Source organism: Copadichromis virginalis, linkage group LG14 (genome assembly GCF_057382275.1).
Source record: "Copadichromis virginalis isolate Kocher_CV1m ecotype Utaka linkage group LG14, C_Virginalis_male_GT1.1, whole genome shotgun sequence".
Classification (NCBI taxonomy): domain Eukaryota; kingdom Metazoa; phylum Chordata; class Actinopteri; order Cichliformes; family Cichlidae; genus Copadichromis; species Copadichromis virginalis.
In genome coordinates this window covers 40,401,974-40,411,639 of record NC_140631.1, presented here as the reverse complement: position 1 = coordinate 40,411,639, position 9,666 = coordinate 40,401,974, and the positions used below count along the sequence as shown (strand labels likewise).

Here is a 9,666-nt window from a genome sequence, read left to right as displayed (position 1 = left end):
CACTGATGTCCCAAACGTTTTGATGTCCCAATGTGAAGTCTGGAGTTGAATGTTATCAATAACTGTTTCTTTTTCTTTATCAAACCAGAAGTGATGAATGAACAATGATTCCAGCCATATAGGCTTTTGAAGCTAATAGCACAACCAATCCCTCAGTGGGAGTAAGAGAAGTAGACCTGTAGCTGGCTAGCTAGCTGACTGGATATTACATGAGAGCTGATGGTAATTTCTTGACAATCTTTTGTTGCTGCTATGTTAAAGTACATGTTAAAGTACATTTTACACCTTCCTCTGACCTCTGGCATTTTGCGCACTTTTACTTTAAGTATTTTCAGTTTTAAAAGTACTTCTGACCATCTTTCTAAACAGGTAACCTTTTAAACGACACAATAAAATAACAATTAAAAAACACCAATAAACGGTTGTTTTTTTTAATCAAGATTTTTAATTGATGACGACTGCACTGCATTCTTAAATTGGTGAAACGAGTAAGGCACCTTGCCTTTACCCATGAACTCCAAAAACTGCGAACATACGTTGAATATAACCGGGCTTAAGCAGCAGCACGGGATATACAGATAGATGGATAGATAGATATTTCATGGGTGTGTCTTTTTGTTCGAACAGCCTCTCGTGCCCCCCTCCCTCCCTCTGCCGTCAGTCATCCTCGTGAGCCAGCCTGTGCGCCTACAGCCGCCTCCGACGGGCGGGAAGCACGCGCTGGATTCTGTGGCTGATTTTCAAACTTTAAGCGTCTCCTGAGGAATTAGCCCCAGCCGCAGCTGCCACGGTACACAACACCGGGTCGGATACCGAGCGGGTGTAAGCGGAGGATTTGACCGGACGACGGAGGAAATGTGAGCGACAATGTGACGTTTCGGAGCCTCGACAAGGATTATCGCCGTCTCCAACCGTGGGCTGATTTTCCCTCAAAAGATAAGCGACTTTCGGCATGCAGAGCCTGCTGCGGATCTGCGAGCCTCCACCAACGTGAAGCAAGAGCGTAGCTTGTTAAAAGTGCAGCTTTAGCCATCGCTACAAGATTGCTAGTTTTCTCTGAAAGTGCATTTCCTCCCTAAAAACGCTCTCGGAATATCAGAGTCAGCGGTGTGATTTATAATTGATAACGGAGGACGGAGCTGCCGGACACCGCCCGGACCGGGATTTCATCCTCTTTGGGGAAAAGAAAAGGACTGGCAGCTTCCAGCTGGGCGTGCAGACGGACGGAGACGACGCTCATCACCTGGAATGTTTGGAAAGTGAAATTGTTTTAGGTTATCTGTTTAAAAGGGGCCCTTACTGGAGGGATACCTGCATGATTTTGGGAGCAGTCCAGCCATTCAGAGCCCCTAAAGCGGAAGCTCCTATTTTTGTACTCAAGGACACCTTCAGTGTCGGTGGGTGTAGTTTCTTACAGCCTGGCAGTATTTGGGTTTTGAAGCACAAGCCGGAGCAGGATTTCTACGGGGACTTCAGATTATCGGAATTAAAGCTCTTTAGCCCCTCAGCACCACTTTTCTCTGAGGCTTGCTCTCCAGCATCGATGCAGATAGCTCTTCCGTGCCCGTTACTTTAAATACGCTATTGGAGTAACGTTACTTGGGCTTTTTGAGGCGAATAGGAGTTTTATCAACAGCGGTGTGACCTCCTCCCCTCTGCCACCCACCCATCCTGTTCTTTTCAGGAACTACGTGTACAGGAGTGTTTCTCGTGGCTGTGCACGGTAAGCCCACCGGCACCTGGATCCCTTCTTCGCCCCGTTTTTTTTCTTTTCTGCTGCCTAACCGCGCGCAAGTCTTTTCCGCTGCCTGAGCTCACTCACACACTCTCTTTCACACACACCGCTTTTTTTCAGCACCAGAAAACAAACAAACAAACAAAAAACTACCAAGATAGCCCCTCTCGCTTCATGTGCAAGGGAAGGAATCGCGCAAGAGGGGAGACCGTGAGTTGGGATAAGGTGCTGAGCCCGATCGGCTTTAAAGCATTTTATTGAGAGGGGAGTCCTCACTGTGATTTCCATTAGTGGACCGATCGGGGGAGAAAGACGAGAGGATTTGTGTGGAGGGGGTAGAAAAGAGACACATCAGGAGGAGAGGAGTTGGTGATCGATGAAGGTAAGGCTGATTGATCGGCTGTTAATAATGCAGTGTGTGTGATGCGCGCAGAGGATGCTCGGTGGGACCGAGCTCTGCTATGCGGTTAATTTTTTTTCGCCCCTGCCACGGGGATGCCAGGCTCATGTTAGAGCCAACAGTAGTTTTATTCTTAGTGCCCAGGAAATGAATCATCGCTGTAATCTGATTAGGCTCCTCCAGAACCCGGCTCAGTGTGCGACTTCTCTGTGTTGTTTGTGGGGGCACTGTCAGTGGCACTGCCGTTTTCTGAGGCTACAGACAGTTTATTTAGAGCTCTCCAAAAAGCTGAACTCTCCGCTGCTTCGAAGACAAACTGCTGTTTTGGCTCTGTGGACATTTCTTTGGCGCTTGTATTGGTTTCCGGGTGTACCGGCCAGGCTGGCAGCCCCGCCGTGCCTGTGTATGGGAATGCGCGAGTGCGTGCACGCATGCTAGGTTTCGCGCGCGTGAATGAATGCGTCCGTTCACGCGCATGCGTGCGTGTTTGTGAGTGGGAGCGCAGTGATAGAAGAACCCATTTTGGGGAGCTCTCTGTTTCTGTCTCACTCTCCGTTTCTAAAGCTGCCTCATCATGCCGCTCCAGCTGACTGCCGTTACAACCGCATCTATTATGAAGGAGGCTAGGAGATGAGAACAAGAGTGAAGGAGAGGTGACGCGGGTGGGGAGGAGAAGGTGATACAGGAAGGGAGGAGGTGGAGAGAACAGGAGAAGGTGTAGAGAGGGGCAGAGGGGGCCGGATAATAATGGGAAAACAAGAGGCATTGTTCCCAGAATGTGTTGGATATAAATCAAAACATAATTATAGCTTTTATTGAGCCTTTAACTTCTGCAGCTACGTGCTCAAAGAAGCAGGTGCTCTGGGAACCATCACACCTGGTCATTTATTGTGCAAGCAAAAAATCCCAGGGAAACAAGAAACATAAAAACAGTCAGGCCAAATGCTGTTGTGTGAAAGCTGGAAGATGCAGAGAGGAGCAATGCACAGCAGGTTCTTTGTCTGGGATTTTTGTTAACAGAAGGGAAGGAGCCAAGGAGTGGTTAGGAAAAAGGGACAGCTCCACACTGAGAGAGCTTCTGTTCCACATAAAGATCTGAAAGGGCCAACTGAAAATATCTGCAGATGGTAGCTTCAGTCAAGCTACCAAGTGGAGGATTCAGGACCATGGAGAGCTCCACAGGGGCCGGCATTGCTGAGTTTGCACGTGGCCACTGTAATGTCAGAACCACAGAAACCTCCTACACCGTGCAGCAGGGAGCCTGACATACAGGTGTTTGGGTGCCCATAGTATGGTGATAGCACCATAAACAAGTCCAGTAGCTTGTGGTTAGATTTAAACATGTTAAAATGAATTCAGGATCACAGAGAGCTCCTTAAAGGGCCTAACTTGTTTTCAGCAGAATAGATGGAGTCAGTGCATTTTCAGATCCACTTATAGTTTCCACTTCTTCTTCAGAAAGAATTTTCTGAAATCAGACCCTGACACCTGAACAGCTTAAACACAACTGGTTGTACTTTGTGGTTAAACATGCTATTGTGAATTCAGGACCACAGAGCACTCATTAGGGCCTCACTGCTGTCTAAAATGTTTCAGGCACAACAAAAAGAAGTAATGTGGTTACAGCATGGGTAAATTGCAGGAGCAAGCTTTGACTTGGTGTAGCTTCAGTGTTGTATTTTGTATCAGTGTTTTTTTTTAACTTGGTATTTATAGTTTGGAAATGTTTAGCTTTAGTTCATTTTTGCATAGAGCAGGGATATGTTGAAGATACCAGGCATGAGGAAAAACAGAAGATGACACAAGATTCTTAGATGTAGTGAAGGAGGACGTGCAGAGGGATGGTGTGACAGCAGATTACTAGGGACAGGGTGAGCTGGAGGTAGATGATCCACTTTGGTAAGAACTTAAATATTATAAGATGGAAAGTATTTTTCAGAGGAACAATATAAGAACTATCGGGTGTGACAACACTGACAAAGGCTAACTATACTAAACTATTTAAAAACTGCATTTTTATTTAAGTTAAATTTTCTAAGCACACAGTATTGTTCAGTCTTTTTTTCAAAAGCCTATTTTTTTGCCTTCAGTTTGAAAAAAGTGTATTTTTACACCTAGTTTTAGTTTAAATTCAGTTTGCGTTCGCTCTAACCTTGGTCAACACCATGGACAGCTCCTGCAATGCTGGTGGTGCTTTGCAGTTTAAACATGTTAATATGCATTCAGGACCATGACCCTCCTTCAAGGGTCCAGCATGTTTCCAGTATGGTGGAGAGATATGATGAAGAGCTATCAATGATTTCAGAATCATTAATAGTTCTAAGATACGTACAGTGTAGAAAGTCAGTAATATGAGCCCCTCCGGTTTGTTTTAAGCACCATGGACAGTTCTAACACAGTTCCAACACCCATGCCTTCACTTTGTTGTTAGACCTGAACCATGCAGAGCTCGTCAAAGGTCAGGAATAGTGCAGTAGATGCTGACCTTTGATGGCATTCAACAGTCCTCAGCTCAATGGAGTAAGCTTATCTGGGTTCAGAGTCACTGATACCGCTTTTCCACCAATGGAAATTGTTGTCATTGTTGGCTTTCAGGACTCAGCCCACATTTTGCCAGGTTTGAGAAATGTTATCATCAACATAGCATTACCAGCAGAAAGTCATGGCATACAGAATGGACTGCATTTGCCAAACATTGGTGAATTTCTTACAGAAGCCCCGCCATAGCCACAATGTTAGGTGGAAATCTGTGTAGCTCTCGGTTGATCACTGGCTTTGTGTCAGCAGAAATTAACTATTGAGTTTGAGTTTCACAAGAATGTAGAGCTGTCTTTAAGAGGTTCTACTTAATGTCACCTGCAACGTAGCTGCTTTTAGGTTGTGGATACATTCTGTAGTTGAAATTGAATGTTTACCATGTACTACTGGGACATGAACTCATCACACACATAAATAATGTTATGGTAAAGCATAACATTTTCTAGCTGGTGAGCCCTTGAATCCCTCTGCCAGGTGGGCTTTTGGGGATCACATTTGTGTTTCTCATCATCCACAGTATGAGCCAGTTTAAAAAAATAGCTCTGAAGCTGCTCCTGTGCTGTTTACCGCTACATCTTTGTTTTTTCTCCATCTGTGCCCGGGGACTGCACAAGGTCATCCTGTGCAGCCATTATCAGATACATTTCATGTTTCTCTTGCTGTGGCCTAGACTCACTCCAGCTCTGGGCATTTCCATTCTCTTCCAACAGGCTAAAGAGGGAAAAACAACAACAACATCCAGCTGGACAAGCAGTTATTGTACATAGTCAAATCTTCCCTCAAATTAAAAACAAAATTTTACTGATACATATGAGTTTGTCCCAGATCTGATTGCAGTGAAGAGCTCCACCAAATATTCCAGAGATAGTATAGCTCTTTAAAAAAAATAACCCAACAACACAAAGAACTCCATCATAGTGTCATTGCCACAATGAGTGCCGTGTTAGTTTCCCACTAAGCTTCTTGTAATTCAGAATTAGAATCAAGCACTTTGGAATTAAGAGGAGTTATCGTTAAAAATATTTATAGTGACAGAAACAGATTTCACTGCCAAGTTCTGACATTTTATCCCAAACAAGGACTACAGCTAGTTACTGTAGTCCTTGTTACTGCACATCAACCAGTTCTCCATCCACTGCAGGTTCTGGTTAAAGTGGCACTCCAGCTCACAGTAGACCTCTTGGGCAGAAATAATTGATGGTTACATTGGAGTACATTTGCAGGAGGACATCCTTTCTTGAAAAGCAGCTGAATCACATAGTGGACCACAATAACAACCTGATTGTGGTGGGGAAACATGAGATGGGGAAAGTTCCAGGCTTTCAAAAACTTTCAAAATAAGACTAACAGAATTGTCAGTGAAAGCGAAATGCCGTTAATATTACATGGGATGTATGAGTATGAGTAAAGTCTTTGTGTGGGAAACACTACTATCACTTTTGATTAAGTGCACTTACGGTGCATTAATGTTCTGCAGGTTTAAGCCTGTCATGCTGGAAAATATAATCAAGGAACGCTTCATCCTCATCCCCACAATCGGAGTCAACGTATCTAAGCTGGTCAGGCTTGGTATCATGTAAACATTACTAGATTTTTATTTTCTGCTACTTCTTTTTTTTTTTTTGAATTACCACTGCACAGATGTATGCTCCCTCTCATAATTTGAAGCTAACCTTTTATATCTAATTGTCGGTACTTGCAGAGAGAGACGAGCTGCCTTTATATCTACATGTTTAAAGTTAACTGCCTCCTGAAAACATCAGAACTTATCTTCTGCATTACATGTGCTCACAACAGCACTGGCATTGTTTCAGCATATTAGGGGCTGTGTGTGAAGTTGCAGTGGTTTCAATATCTTATTAGGAGCCCGAAAAGCTGCGAAAGCTTCAAGGACAAACTGAATTGGAAGCACAGATTAGGAGAGTAGAACGTTTTGATAGGTGTTACATTTCTCCCATATTTATGTTTTGTTAATATTGTGTCCAAAAAACTTTAATTATTTTTTCGTCACCCTTTCCAGTCTGAGTGTGGGCTGCGAGTTCGGTGTGAATGTGTGTTGTAAGTTGTATACATTTTATTAAAATACATGTGGTTGCACAAGCAGAAGAACAACACCAGCCTGGTAGAAGGAGACAGGTGGACAGACAGGCAAGCAGACTATTTGGCTTGTGCGCTCTTACTCATACAGTGAGCAAGACACAGACTGGCTTAAAGCAGGTAGGCAGACAGACACCAGACATGTAAAAGAGCAGTTGAAGCAGGTGGCTGTGATAATAGACTGAAAGGTGTTAATGTGGCTGTAGTGATGCATTGTTTTGTGGTGACTGTTATCATATGGAGAGCATTACAATAGGCTTCACATCCCATTAGCAAACAGTGAGCAAGAGCACATCCCCACCTCCACACTTACTCTCAGTACAGCACTTTGATGCGTTTCCCATTTTCTGCTACCTCTGACACATTTGTTGCTCTTTTTGTCAGATGGCAGAGAAAAGATTTTTGAAACCTCTGCAAACACGGCTGAAAATGTGACTCACAACAAAGGCTCTGGATACTAAAGCTGGAGTTTGCACCTGTTTGGGTTGCAACTAATCACAGTTTACGTTTTGATTATTTCTCGAAAATAAAGTAAAATAAAGTAATGGTACCCTTGTGGCTTCTACCAGTCACTTGTCAGTCTTGAAGCTCTGTGGAGAATGACCAGTTAATCTAATGTATGTGTTTAGTTTGTGGGAAGCTGCTAGAGGGACAACAACAGCTCCAGCAAGGCTGATTCAAGACAAATATAAGATGAAACCCGTCTCGGTGTGTTAAATATGTATGTCAAGTCCATTTCTACACATATTTAAATCTAAGAGTAAAATTATTTTACATGTCTTTTGGTAACTGGCTAGAACAGCATGTCTCTTGTTATTGCTCCTTCAAATGTGGAAAAATAGGCAAATATGAATTATTTACTGTATGTGAACAAATACAAACCATCTAGTTGTTCAGCAGGCAGTCTGGCCATTACCTTTGTCTGTGATTAGACCTCTACCTACATAGCAGCTCAAAAAAAAGAGTCTGAAACATTTCTAATTTCCTCTGAGGCTTCATTTGTTGGAAAAAGTTGGAAGTTGTTTTTCTACTATGTGATTGTGTTTTGATCTCTAGCAGCTGTCATGTAGGAACCTGCTTTAGTTTTTGGAAGTGCTTTTTCTTACTGATACCCAACAAGGATTGTTATGTAACGACGCTGTCACTCCAGGTACAGAAAAGCAGGTAAGAGCCAGTCACAGGAATCCAGATCATAAATGTTCATTTACATTCCAGCGGAAATTCTCCATCCCGTCTGGTTAAAGAATTAATCTGCAGCTTAATCTCCCAATGTAGAACTATACCCCCAATCCCTCCATCTATTCACCCATCTGTTTCCTCGTCCATCTGCCCGTCCAACCAGGCAGCCTGTTTTCCCTGCCTGAACTCACTTTGTAGTCTTCCTTCCTGCTTTCTTTTCCCCGTTGCAGGTGCTCTGCAGGTGGACTGTTTTCATCCTGAGACACTACATTTAAATGAATGACGCTAATCCGTACTTCATTCTACAGCCCGCAGGAGGTCCTTCCTAGCAAATTTCATTTCTTCTCCACTCTCACTGCTTTGGAGGTGTCACCCCCCAGCTTATTCAGCCACGGTGTGCCAACGCGACAGCACTAACAGGACTACTGCTGCAGAAATAGCAACTTAAATTACTATAATTTAGAGGTGTGTATTTATCGTAATTCTTCCCCATTTTAGATCTCTTGGTTCCATTATGCTAAAATGTTACTGTAATGGCCGAATGCTGGATTCAAAATCAGTGTCAGCTTTGCTGTTTCATTTTCTAGTTAATCTCAATGTTATTTTTTTTACCCAACGTTGTAATGTCCACACCCACACAAACACACCACAAATACTGTAATCATGGTGTTAATTTGTTTCTCCTGCTCCTCTTTTTCACCTCGCCTCCTCCTGATTTCTCTCCAGCTTATTTTTGTACAATCTTTTTCTCAAAAGATTGTGCGATGATCTTTTTTTTTCATAAATAGATGGCAGAAGTGTGACCTACATTTCTACCGAAATAAGGGATTGCTGTGTCTTTGCTTTGTTACACTAGTGGAGAAATTAACAGCGGTGTAAAAAATGATTGCCTCTAACTGCACCCCAAACCCAAAGTACCTGTTTTTGTCAAGATGTCAGGAGCTTAATGTAGATGTTTCTAATTTGCCAAGGATGACAGGAGCAATGTGTGAATTCAGTTTTAAAAAAACCTCCACACTGAGAAATGAAGCAGTATAACACCTCAGGGTAATGCATCTGTTAAATAACAAAATCTGTTCCTAAAAATGGTGTCTTCCGCACATTAAAGCAGTCAAGCATTGAAGTAAATCAATTAAATTGGTTAAAGCCATGAATTTATTTTAGAGTTTAACTGCTAAATTAATGATTAGCACTATAAAGAGGGATATACTTTATTTAAAGAACACATCGGGTAAGTTTTACAACTGGACATTGTGTCTTCCTTGTGATGTAAAACAAACGTTCCTGTCTGAAATGACAAACCACATTCCCTCAGAGGACGGTACGAATCCAGACTCACAGCAGATGACTCTGAGGTGTAACAAGGGGGTTGTTTCTTTCCTCTGCCCTGCCACTGGAATGAGTCTTCATGTGTGATCTGACATCTTAGGGATTAATGAGAAAATGGTGAAACGTGTCAAGTCTAAATTGAATATGAGTCGCTGCCGGTGCGGACCCCCGGAGGACTGTCAGTGCGAGGACACATAACAAGAACAACTCCAGTGTAAATCCAATATGCATATCAGCGTGCTAATCTCAGCAGGGATGTGATCTAATGCTCATCACATTACACTCAGTTTTTCTGTTTCCATAGCAGTCAGTCGCTCCATCACGCTCTCCCCGTCTTTCTCCTTTCATGCCCTTCCTTCTCCTATTTTCTTTATTATTTTCCTTTCCT

The 9,666-nt window shown here is 43.0% G+C and overlaps 1 protein-coding gene across 3 annotated transcripts in view; it reads left to right on the top strand.

The window, feature by feature from the left end:
* Window positions 1-692: 692 nt before the first annotated feature.
* LOC146694664 (leucine-rich repeat and fibronectin type III domain-containing protein 1-like protein) overlaps window positions 693-9,666 on the top strand; it is a 417,321-nt gene continuing 408,347 nt past the window's right edge. For all 3 annotated transcript variants that reach the window (XM_085430925.1, XM_085430926.1, XM_085430923.1), the window contains exon 1: window positions 693-2,117. The gene's annotated coding sequence lies outside the window, so the exon portion shown is untranslated. The remainder of the gene's footprint in view (window positions 2,118-9,666) is intronic.